This window comes from Macaca mulatta, chromosome 4 (genome assembly GCF_049350105.2).
Source record: "Macaca mulatta isolate MMU2019108-1 chromosome 4, T2T-MMU8v2.0, whole genome shotgun sequence".
Taxonomy (NCBI): domain Eukaryota; kingdom Metazoa; phylum Chordata; class Mammalia; order Primates; family Cercopithecidae; genus Macaca; species Macaca mulatta.
In genome coordinates this window covers 125,037,486-125,049,291 of record NC_133409.1, presented here as the reverse complement: position 1 = coordinate 125,049,291, position 11,806 = coordinate 125,037,486, and positions in this window count along the sequence as shown.

Here is an 11,806-nt window from a genome sequence, read left to right as displayed (position 1 = left end):
TAGTTATATTTGCCATCTCTGGAGGGGCCAGTAAACTCACAAGGTAGCCTTTGTCTGAGGTTTGGTAACTAAATTACCAAGTTAGCTCGGGGAACTGCAACTCATGTCCACCTTTCATCCACTTAGGCCTTGCTATCTTCCCCCTTTCAGGTTTCAATTTTGTGTGTTTTGAGCCTAGATTCTCTTTTTCCATCTCTTAGAGACAGCACAACCTAAGATAGCATTTTGATAGTCTAAGCTCCTGGTCTGGCATAACTGCTATCCACTCAGAAATACTTCCTCTTCTCTGGAAAGGAAGGGATCAAACCACAGCTCAGTAAGAACATAATGATCAGATCAGGAGTCCCTGCAGATGTAAAGGTTCTGGTGCCAGAGTGTGGAGGTGGAGGGAGTGTGGAGGTGGAGGGAGTGGTGGTGGGGTAGTGCAGGGGATGGGGTTTGGGATATGAGAGTGCACTTGGATTACCTGATTAAAAATGGCAGCACATTGAATTTTTAATATAAAGTTAGAGTTTTCAAATTATTGAGAAAGATTAGATGATTAGTGTCACCCTAGTCATGGAAAACATACAAATCTAATTCTGATTTTGTGCCAACAGACCTATTATTTTTGTGCTTGCTCACTTATTGTATCACATTCATCTCTAACCATCTATTTGTCTATATATCTACAAATCATATATCTCAACACTGTAAAGAAACTCCAGTTCCTTATAAATTACTATTTTATTTTCTCTTTTTCTAAGCTTCCTTCCCATAACTTATTTAAATGTTAACAAAATGTGTTATAGAAACCTGTGTTACTTGTTCTGCAGGCCATTTATGGGGGAGAAGATATTATGTTTCCTTGGTCTATGTTTCAAAGGGATCAACTCTCTTTGTTCCTGTATAACTACTTACATGTACCTTATACTACTTTGTTCCTGTATAACCTCTGGGAAGTTAAAAACTCCCAGAGGCCAACAGAAAATGGCTATGAAACTAGAAATAATACTATTCTACCTACGCTAGTGTCTAAGTTTCCTAAGATGTTAGTGAAATACAGCTGGAGAAGTGCTTTAGCTGAAAAGAGAAAGTGGCTCAGTTTTCTTTTGGCCCAACTCTTACCAATAGCTCCTCTCCAGTCTCCAGGAGATACGCCATCCTATCTGTGATGGGGGAGGAGCAGGAGTGAAAGACAGGATGGTGTTGCAACAATTCAAAACCCCAGAGCACACAGTTACCCCCGATGCACTAATCAGGGTGTAGGTACTATGACTAACTAAGCCTGTTTAATAAATCCATGCCTGTACCCAAGTGAATGGGGAATGGTGAGAGAAGAGAGAACACTGTGATAACCAACCAGCTCGAACAGGGAGGCGCAGCCCACCATTGCAAGGAGAGCTGAGTAAATGTCTATCAAGATAACCATTTCTACTGCCTGCTGATTCTCTCACCTGCCAGTTTCTGCATCTGCCCATAGAGTACTCTTGTGCTCCTTCCTGTCCCAGATGATCTCCCTGGACTTAAAATTTCTTGATTGCCTGTACCTACGGTATCCATTGTCTCTCCCACACGGCTGGGCAACTAGGTTTATCCCTTTCAGGCTAGCCTTCCTTCATTGCCATTACATCTAGCGGTGACATTGACTGAGTTGTGTATGATTATTCATCATTTCTCAGGCCTAGATAGATTGTAATGAGTTTTAGGGCTTGTCAAATTTCAAGGCTCTGTTTTATACCACACATAATTTTAAGAATTTGAAAAGTGCTTAATAATTATCCATCAATGAGTAAGCTTTGAAGGAAGATTAAAAAGTATTATGAAATAAATTACAGAGTTATAGTTGAGGCTTATTCAGAGCAAAATTATTTTTGGTGTATTTTGAGCACTAGATAAATGTCAAAGGCACCCATGAGAAATAGCAAAAACTGCTGAAATAATATAAATTCACATTTATAGGTGCTGCAGAAGAGATGAAAATGTTCTCTATGTGGTTGGTCTGTGTGAGAAGGTGTTTCATGGCACTATCAAAATCCTATCTTATGTTGTCATTTTGGACACTACAAATTTTCAAGTAGTAATTTAAAGAATCTTGAGGTTTCCTTTTGACATGGTCTGGAAACCTTTGGTAACTAATTTCTGTATGACTCAAAGGATTTCCCCTAGAAGGGAATCCTACTATTTGGGCTTTTAAAAATAAACTCTGTCATTCTGGATACGTCTGTAGCCCTAGCTAGTGGGTAAGCATGAGTTTCATTCTGAAATCCAGAAATAATGAGACTAAAGAAAAATCAAGACACTGAGTACAGTACGTTAGTTAATATAGCATATAATTCAATGTTTGCTTTAGAATTTTGAATTTAGCCAAAAAATAATTGGATCAGGTATCAATGATCAAAATGAGACCAGGCGAGGAATTAAGGAATGTGCATAAGATCTTGGATTACATGTTACATAGTCATGTGGCATGACCAGATGTATCCAAGTGTATTTCCATGTGACTTTGAATTATAATGGCAGAGAGTTGGTCAAGGAAGAAGAGTACCCAGGCACCCAGCAAGTTAACACTGGAAACAGATGGTAGGAGCAGTTTGAAATTGAGCCAACTTCTTTAAATTACAAAGAGATCTTCAAGTTCATTTTGCTAGCCATAGAGAGCAATAAATCACAGCTATTAACTTACCTAATTGTCTTTTCCTAGCAATATTAGATTCAGTCTTATACTCCTTTAATTTTCATTTAATAGTGTTATCGGTTGAGGATGGTTGTCCAGGTTCTTGGTGTTTTGAACAAATAATTGAACAAAACCCATAAACAAAGCAAGGCAGCAAAAATAGAGATTTATTTTAAACAAAAGTACACCTAAAGGGTGGGAGCCGGATTGAGCAAGTGGCTTAAGAGCATAGGTAATAGAATTTTCTGAGGTTTAAATACTGTTTAGAGGTTTCCCATTGGTTCATTCATTCTATGCAAATAAAGTAGTGGCCCACTACCAGTCTAATTGGTTGTTGGAACGGACCAATCAGAATGAAGAGTAGGCCCACAACTAGTCTGATTGGTTGCAGGAGGGGACCAGTCAGAGGTACTTTCGTTTTTCAACTTCCCCTCGGCAAAAGGAGGGGTTGAAAAGGGAGTAGCCTCTGATATCCAGTCAGCGTGAATCAGCCTTAGGCTCCCTGGCTCCAGACCCTATTCTCCTGCCTCAATAGCAGTTTGAGATAAAATGCAATGTTTGAAACGTACCTTACAGTGGGTTAGTGATTTCCGTTTAATATCCTTAATGTATTACTTCAAAATAACAGAATTTATTGAACAACACACATGTCAATATGCTTAGCACATTGTTCTCTGCAGAACTGCTGGCCACCTCACTGCCCCACTTTTGAAGCCACCTTAATATACTGGGGAAAAAAAGATTTAGTTAGCTTTGAACCATGATCAAAGGACAATTACGAAAACATGAAAATTTGAAAGGTTAGACTATGACACCAAAAAATTTTAAAAATAATTCCTCTCCCAAAACATTTGCTTCTAGGATGTGACATGCTTGCATGTAATAATGTGAACATTTTGTAAGGAGTGAAAATCTGAACTAGCTCTTCCTTTCCTTCCCTGCTTCTGTAAAAAAGCATATTTCCCCCTACATATTTGCAGAGCAATTTTTCTTTATTATGAATATTAGGTCAGATGTGGAAGAAAGAAGTCTTTAGTCGGATTACTTGTTTCAAGACTTAGACTAGCTTAGATTGAGGGTAAGCACAGCATAAAACTGCCCAGTCCAAGTAGGGTCAGGTTTGCCAAGATGGGTTATAGGTTATCTAATGTGACATAAAGAATACCCAGGTTAGGTTGGGCATGGTGGCTCATGCCTGTAATCCCAGCACTTTGGGAGGCTGAGGCAGGTGGATCACTTGAGATCAGGAGTTCAAGGCCAGCCTGACCAACATGGTGAAACCCCTTCTCTACTAAAAACACAAAAATTGCCTGGCGTGGTGGTGCGTGCCTGTAATCCTGGCTACTCAGGAGGCTGAGGCAGGAGAATCACTTGAACCCGGGAGGCAGAGGTTGCAGTGAGCCGAGACCATGCCATTGCACTCTAGCCTGGGTAACAAGAGAGAAACTCCGTCTCAAAAACAAACAAACAAACAAACAAAAACAAAAAACAAGAAAAGAATACCTATGCTAACGTGCTGGTCAAAGGCTTGGAGCTACAAATTGGATGGAGACTGGAGACAGCACACTGAGTTTAAGGACCTAGACCTGAGGGAAGAATTTAAATGGAATATTGTGACTGCAAGGTGGAGTGTTGCTCTGCCATGAGCCTGACACCCCTGGCATTACTACACTCTGCCTGAACTAGTTCTTGGCCTTCCTGCTATTGGGAAGACCAGTATCTGAATGTGTGTCTTCCTGTGTTGGTGCAAGTTCCACAGTGGCTTAGATTGTTCATCTGGTGGTTTGGAGCACACATCCTGAGAGATGGAGGAATGGAACAATTGTTTGTTTATTGACCTAGTCCTGTGTGCCTGGACACTGCACCAGACAATTGATGTTCCTTGCCTGGTTTTTCATTCCCTAAGTCTTTAATTATTTGGTTTTACAAATACTGGTATTTCTCCAATATGCGAACACTGATTCAGACAATATGTGTCATTTTTCTAGTGCTTCACATTTGAAATCTAGGAGTTTATTCATTCACTTACTGAGAAAATATGTATTAGGTATTTACTAGTGTCAGGTACTGTGCTGGGCATTGGGTATAAAATGTAAAATAAAAGAGACATGACCACTATCCTTATGATACTTATAATTCAAGTGAACAAATCGACTTCAAATAAACAAATGCCTACATAGATATAGATATATAAAATTACAAATTAAGCAGTAACTTATAATAAATACTGTGAAAGAAAAATCGGGGGGGGTATGAAAAGCATGATGACATAATTTAGATTGAGGAGTCAAGGAGGACAACTTTCTGAAAGTGACATTTGTGTGGAGACCTCAGAATAGGCAACAGTTAGTTAGCCACATGAAAACAAGGAGTAAAATAATTGCAGACAGAAGGAAGGGAATGAGTAAATATCCTGAGGTGGGAGATGGCTCAGTGGGTTCAAGATACTGAAAGCAACAGGAACTTGGTGGGCAAGCAAGGAGTGGTACAAGATGAAGTAGTATCTGACTCCTTCCCCTTTTCACTCATCACATCGAATTACAGGTTGAACATCCCAAATCTTAAAACCCCAAATCCTTAATGCTCCAAAATTAAAAACTTTTTGAGCATCGATATGATGTCCAAAGGAAATGCTCATTGCAGCATGTCAAATTTGGGGTTTTTAGATTTGTGATTCTCAACTGATATAACGCAAACATTCCAAAATCTGAAAAAAATCATAAATCTGAAACACTTCTTGTCCCAAGCATTTCAAATGAAGGATACTCAACCTGTGGTTGTTTTTATTTCTCTCTTATAATATTCCTCCCAGCCATGTCTTCTTTTCTGTTTCTTTCCTGCTCCCAAACTCAAGCTCCTATTACATTGAAGCTAAATTTCTGTGTCAGATTTGTAACTTGAGTTCTATGCCTCCATTTCCTTTCTCTCCTTGATCCATTTACAGATCATTTATAGACAAGATTTTTTTAAAAATCTTACTTTTATCAATAAATCTAAAGTTTGAAGAGATATTTAGAGGTGACATATATTCTAACTTACTGTATTAGTTGAGGTAGGTGAACCGCAGTTACAAACAACTCCCAAATCTCAGCAGCCTACCACAATAAAGGTTCATTTCTTGCTGTGTCTGTCTAATGCAGGTTGGCAGGGATGTTCTCTGCCTGTGCAGTCATTTGGTGGCTCAGGTCTCTTTCATTTAGTGGATCAGTCATCCCCTAGGTTTTTGACTCCTCTGTTGAATCAGTCTCAAATTTCTAGAAGACAAAATCTGACTGCCTAGCTTGGATCAGATGATTTCCCTTGGTTCTATTAACTGACACTGGGGAGGCATAAGTTACGTACATCAAACGCAGGTGCAGTAGTCATTCTTATGGGTTGGGGCCATTTATACAGAAGGGGAAATGAGCTGGGCAGATCCCATTAAAAGATACATTATTCGAGCAGACATTTTTAGTTCATATATTAGATCTTCACATATTTGAGGAAAATCATCCAGTCTTCTTCTTTCCCACCAGCTTTATTATTTTCTCATCAGAATGCATATTTCCTGCTTTCTTAGGGGCAGCATCCAGGTTATTACAGTAGCTTATCAACTTTCCTTCTAAAATTCAACTGTAAACTTCCTTCCAATTTCACCTGTTTGGTGAAGATGCCCTTAATTAACTACACTCTTAATTAATTATTCTTGAGTTCTGAATTCCTTCATGACTTGATTCAATCAATCAAGCAATCTTTAGGCTTGCTTGTACAGTTGCCTTGCATTAATTTTCAGCTTTTCGAACTCCATATCTTGCCCCATTGAAGATGAAGACTATGTCTTATTTGCCCTTTGAATTAATCACAATATAATGCTGACTGTATTCCTTTCTTAATCCTATCCAAAAACTTAATAATCTCTCCTTCCTCAGGAATACATGTATGTTTATAGAAGGAAATCTTCATTTATCTCTTGATTCCGTGATGAGCATTGTCTTTAATTGGTCTACAGAATGTGTCATTTACTCACAAGAAATGCAAACTCCGAGTTACCATTTATTGAGGCTCGCTATGTACTGGGAACTCTGCTATTCACTTTTATATGCATTATTTAATCTCACAACAAGCCTATGAGATAGTTACTATTATTATTTCCAAGATCACACAGCTAATCTAATTTTGGAACTGTAGTCTCTTGAGTTTCCAAGCTCTCGCCTTCTTTTTTTTGTTTGTTTGTTTGAGACGCAGTCTTGCTTGGTCGCCGAGGCTGGAGTGCAGTGGCGCAATCTTGGCTCACTGCAACCTCTGCCTCCTGGGTTCAAGCGGTTCTACTGCCTCAGCCTCTCAAGTAGTTGGGATTACAGGCACATGCCACCACGCCTGGCTATTTTTTGTATTTTTAGTGGAGACAGGGTTTCGCCATATTGGCCAGGCTGATCTCGAATTCCTGACCTCAGGTGGTCTGCCTGCCTCAGCCTCCCAAAGTGCTGGGATCACAGGCATGAGCCACTGCACCCAGCCTCGCTCTTGCCTTCTTAATTGCAACTCTGAATTGACATGCATGTTAATAAATTGGCCAAACTGGCATTCTCACTGCAGCTCTGTTCTTTTTCAATCCTTGAACCTCTCATTATGGATGCCTCATCTCATCCTGTTGCCTTTTCCACTGTGGGTTGTATTGATCAGAAAGCAGATCTGTTTATGGAAGAAAAGAAAGGTATTGGGTTTAGTAGTTGTTAGAAATAGAAATATTAGAATAAGGGCGACATTGAAAGAAACAGACAAGATAAAGAGGAGGAGGTTCCCTGTGTTTACATTCCTGTGACTCAGGAGTGCAGAGAGCCAAGAACAAAGCTGAAGTTTAGCCAGGGAAAGGAGAGTGTTCAACTATAATTAACTCTGTAGGCACCATTCCCAGTTGTTTGAGTTTCAGGGTCCCCTCCTCAATTTCCTGAGAAAAACAACGTGCAAGTTAAAAAAAAAAAAACAAAACAGTAGTTAGGGGCAAAGCGTAATCAGGGCTAAAGTGATCTGTGGTATCTCTAAATGGTAGCTCCATTTAGAGAATGATCTCAGAGGCAGTTTTGGAAGGTTTTGGATCAGAGCAAGGAGGAGATCATGAGTGCAAGACTATAAACTACGGTCTATAAATCAGAAAGTTTATACCCAATTCAGAAACTTTAATGCTTCTTGGATCTGGTGGGCTTGTTAATATGCTACTGGCCTGATTTTGGTTAAGTCTAAGGATAACTGGAAAATCATTAGTCCATGTGACTCTATCTGTTCTACCTGGTACTATAACTGTGCAGAGGGCTGCTCCCACCCTCTGCACTGAGGTCATGGAGCTTGTCCTCTTGGTGGTTTTTATGATTGAACCTGGATTAACGGTTACTAATTATATATATATAAAACTATCAATAATGTAATCATGGTTATTATGAAATATTGATATTATAATTATTAATGCAACTACTCTCCCTATATTCTCCTGTCTCTAGTTTCTAACAAGGAAGTCTGAGCCCACACAAAGACTTAGGATAGGAGGAGAGTCAACATTCAGGGCTGCCTCTGAAAGCCTTGTGCTATTATTGTAAACAGATTTCTCTATGCCTCCAGAGAAAGTTGGAAAGTGGAAAAGTTGCCTTTTGCTTCTTAGCCTTAATGCTCCTTCTAGTTTTTTGCTTTAATTGAAATCCCAATCTCACAGGTTACCAAAGACATTGCTGTGATGACGTTGTTGTGGTGATGATGATGGCTAGGTGGTGAGCTGTTGTTCAGCTGTCTGCACTACAACTTCTAAACCAACAGTTGTCCAACTTTAGTGAACATCATCATTTGGAGGGCTTGTTAAAACACAGATTTCTGAGTTCCATCCTCATTTCTGATTCACTGGGTTTGGAGTAGAGCCTAGAATTTCATTTCTAACAAGTTCCTAGGTGACATTCATGCTGCTGATCTGGCAACCACACTTTGAGAATCATTGTTCTACATCATTACTGATGAAAATGCTCAACTTCCTTTGCATCCCCTGTCAATAACCTATACCATGCACTCTCCAACTAACAGCCCAGTCGCCACATATATACACTTTTGGAAGATATTATGGCAACAAGCCCACTGTTTCCTTTGCTACTCCAACTTCTCTGTAACCCTAAATTCCACTCCTTCCAATTCTCACACTTCCTCACCACAATTTCACCTGTTCTTTGAGCACAAGGACAGTTTTGTGGCAGGCCAGGTCTGGAACAGCTGTTTCAGCACTGATGGAGTGGCCAAGTTAAATATTAAAAGCTGATAGAGCCCGTGCCCTTATACAAAGGCTGGAATGTAACAAAAGCCCACCAAAAGTTTTGCCCAGGCCTTTCCTGGGCCTTGAAGTGTGACAAGATAACAAATGAATTCTTAACAGGACCCATTTAGGATTGAACAAGTTTTATTGGAGGTCTGAAGAAACTCCCCAGACCTCCACAAACAAGTTTATTGGGGGTCTGAAGAAACTCCCCAAACCTCCATGATTTAGCAAGAGAGAAGATAAGGGTAATCACCCAGCACCTGGACCCATTAGGATTAAGTAAATTTACTGAGGCTCCAGAGGAAGGTCTTCAGGATTCGGATCTTAGGTATGGATTAGAAGAAGTTAATCACTTACGTCTTTAGATGAATTCACACTAACACACAGACAGATAGCTTAGAAGGTATATAAGCTCTGGAAGACTTTGTAACTTGGAGTTGGCCTAGCGATACTTTCCAGGTCTTTTCCTTGTACCCAGTTACAAAAATAAACTCTCTTCATTATTGGGCTGCAAGAATAGGTAGCCTGACCCTCGGCTTGGTCCGAAACAGTTTGGTCGCCTCGATTTCTTTATTTAATTCACCTTTTGATCTCTTCTTGGCTTCTAGACCTTCTCTATACTGCCTGGAATCCAGAGTTGATTATTAGAATTACTGTCCATTGGGCCGGGTGTGGTGACTCAGGCCTGTAATCCCGGCACTTTGGGAGGCCGAGGCGGGCAGATCACAAGGTCAGAACATCGAGACCATCCTGGCTAACATGGTGAAACCCCGTCTCTACTAAAAAAATACAAAAAATTAGCTGGGCGTGGTGGCAGATGCCTGTAGTCCCAGCTAGTCGGGAGGCTGAGGCAGGAGAATGGCATGAACCCAGGAGGTGGAGCTTGCAGTGAGCCGAGATCACACCACTGCACTCCAGCCTGGGTGACAGAGTGGGACTCCGTCTCAAAAAAAAGAAAGAATTACTCTCAATTTACTTGCATCCCTATATTTCCATCCTATTTCCAATGATCAATGCTGGGTCATTGCCACAACCTGCCTTTTCCATTTTTACACTGGTTGGGGAGGGAGTGATAAAGTTGGTAAGATGTAAACATAAATAACCACAGTATGCAGCAATGTCCCATTTAAATCATAAGCATAATACAGAAATTCATGAACTTGTAAAGGTAGGAAAGAGAACATCTAGTTAGAATGATCATAAAAAACTTCAAGGCTGTTATGGCAGATGCAAATATGAATAAGACACTACTAGACTTTTTTAAGCCCTTAAGTATAGGAATGGCATAATTTATATTCATTTCATTGATAGCACCAAGCACTTTTTAAAAAGAGAATTAATGAATTATGTCTCCTCTAGTGTGAGTCTTTATCTGTTACACAGTGCAGTGTGAAATGCCCTAAGGGGGCTCAAATGCGAGCAAACAAATTTTTAAAAGCAATTTAGACACACACACACACACATTAGATGTACAAGCATAGAAAAATCTTGGAAGGATAAATACTGTCTTGCTTTATCCATCAGCATACTGATTACGGTTGTGATGAAGTAAGTACCTGCACCTTTTGCAATGTAAAATTGTGTAGCAAAACAGCAAAAATAAAATATTATTTGGGGGAAAAAGACAATTAACTTGTTTTTGGCCAAAGGTGATAGAAATAATAATACTTGTATTTCCTGAGGCCCTACCATATGTCAGGCATATGCTACCTCATTTACCCCTCACCATCACCCTGCAGGGCTATATTATGTATTATCGTCATTTTGCAATTGGCAATAGTTATTGTATTTCTTCCATTATAAGATCAAATTTAAAAATACTTTAAATCGTTGAAATTTGTATGAATGTTATCATTTACGGTGTCTTAGACTTGATAAAATAACTCAAGTCACATTATTATATAGAATTAGATATAATATTCTAACTTATGATTTAATTGGCCCTAAATTCTGTGCTTTTTCTCCATTGGATTGCATTATTTTTTCTAACAAAAGCAGACTTTTGTTTCTTCTCCAAGTTTTCTTTCTCTCTTTCTCTTACACACACACACACACACACACACACACACACACACGTTCTTACATCTTAGTCCAAACTAAAAATATCCTGCTCATCAGATGCTCTGCCTTATTTTCAAGGCTTATGCTTATTTTGAGTGTAGCCATGGTGAATTTCATCTGTCTAACTGGTGTGCTAGTCTAGTCTCCTACCTACTGCTAAATTACCCAATTAACCTATTTTGTTCAATTCCATTTTAGCCATAACCCTTTAGTTTCAGTTGCCTTGACATTGCGGGGCCGGGGGGGACTTAATCTTTCTTATCTATTTGGTTAATTGGCCGGATTAATTCTGACAGATATAACATAGGTATTTTTGTTTTTCTTGGGCCAACTAGTCACCCTGGGCCAGTGCTTCTCAATCTGGGCACACAAGAAACAACTGGTGTACCTTCTTGAAGCAAGAGTTCTCCTTGAAGATTTACTTGAAGAGAAAGTGAAAGCAGGACACTGAAAAATGTAGATGAAAATCTTTGAAAGAAGTATTTTTTATCTTAAAAGAAAAAAGAAAGTACTATGGAACAGAATAAAATATCTGTAGGCATTTTTTTTTTTTTTTTTGAGACGGAATCTTGCTCTTGTCGCCCAGGCTGGAGGGCAATGGCGCAATTTCGGCTCACCGCAACCTCCACCTCCTGGGTTCAAGCGATTCTCCTGCCTCAGGCCCCTGAATAGCTGGGATCACAGGCACCCACCACCACACCCGGCTAATTTTGTATTTTTAGTAGAGACAGGGTTTCTCCATGTTGGTCAGGCTGGTCTCGAACTCCCGACCTCAGGTGATCCACCCGCCTCGGCCTCCCAAAGTACTGGGATTACAGGCA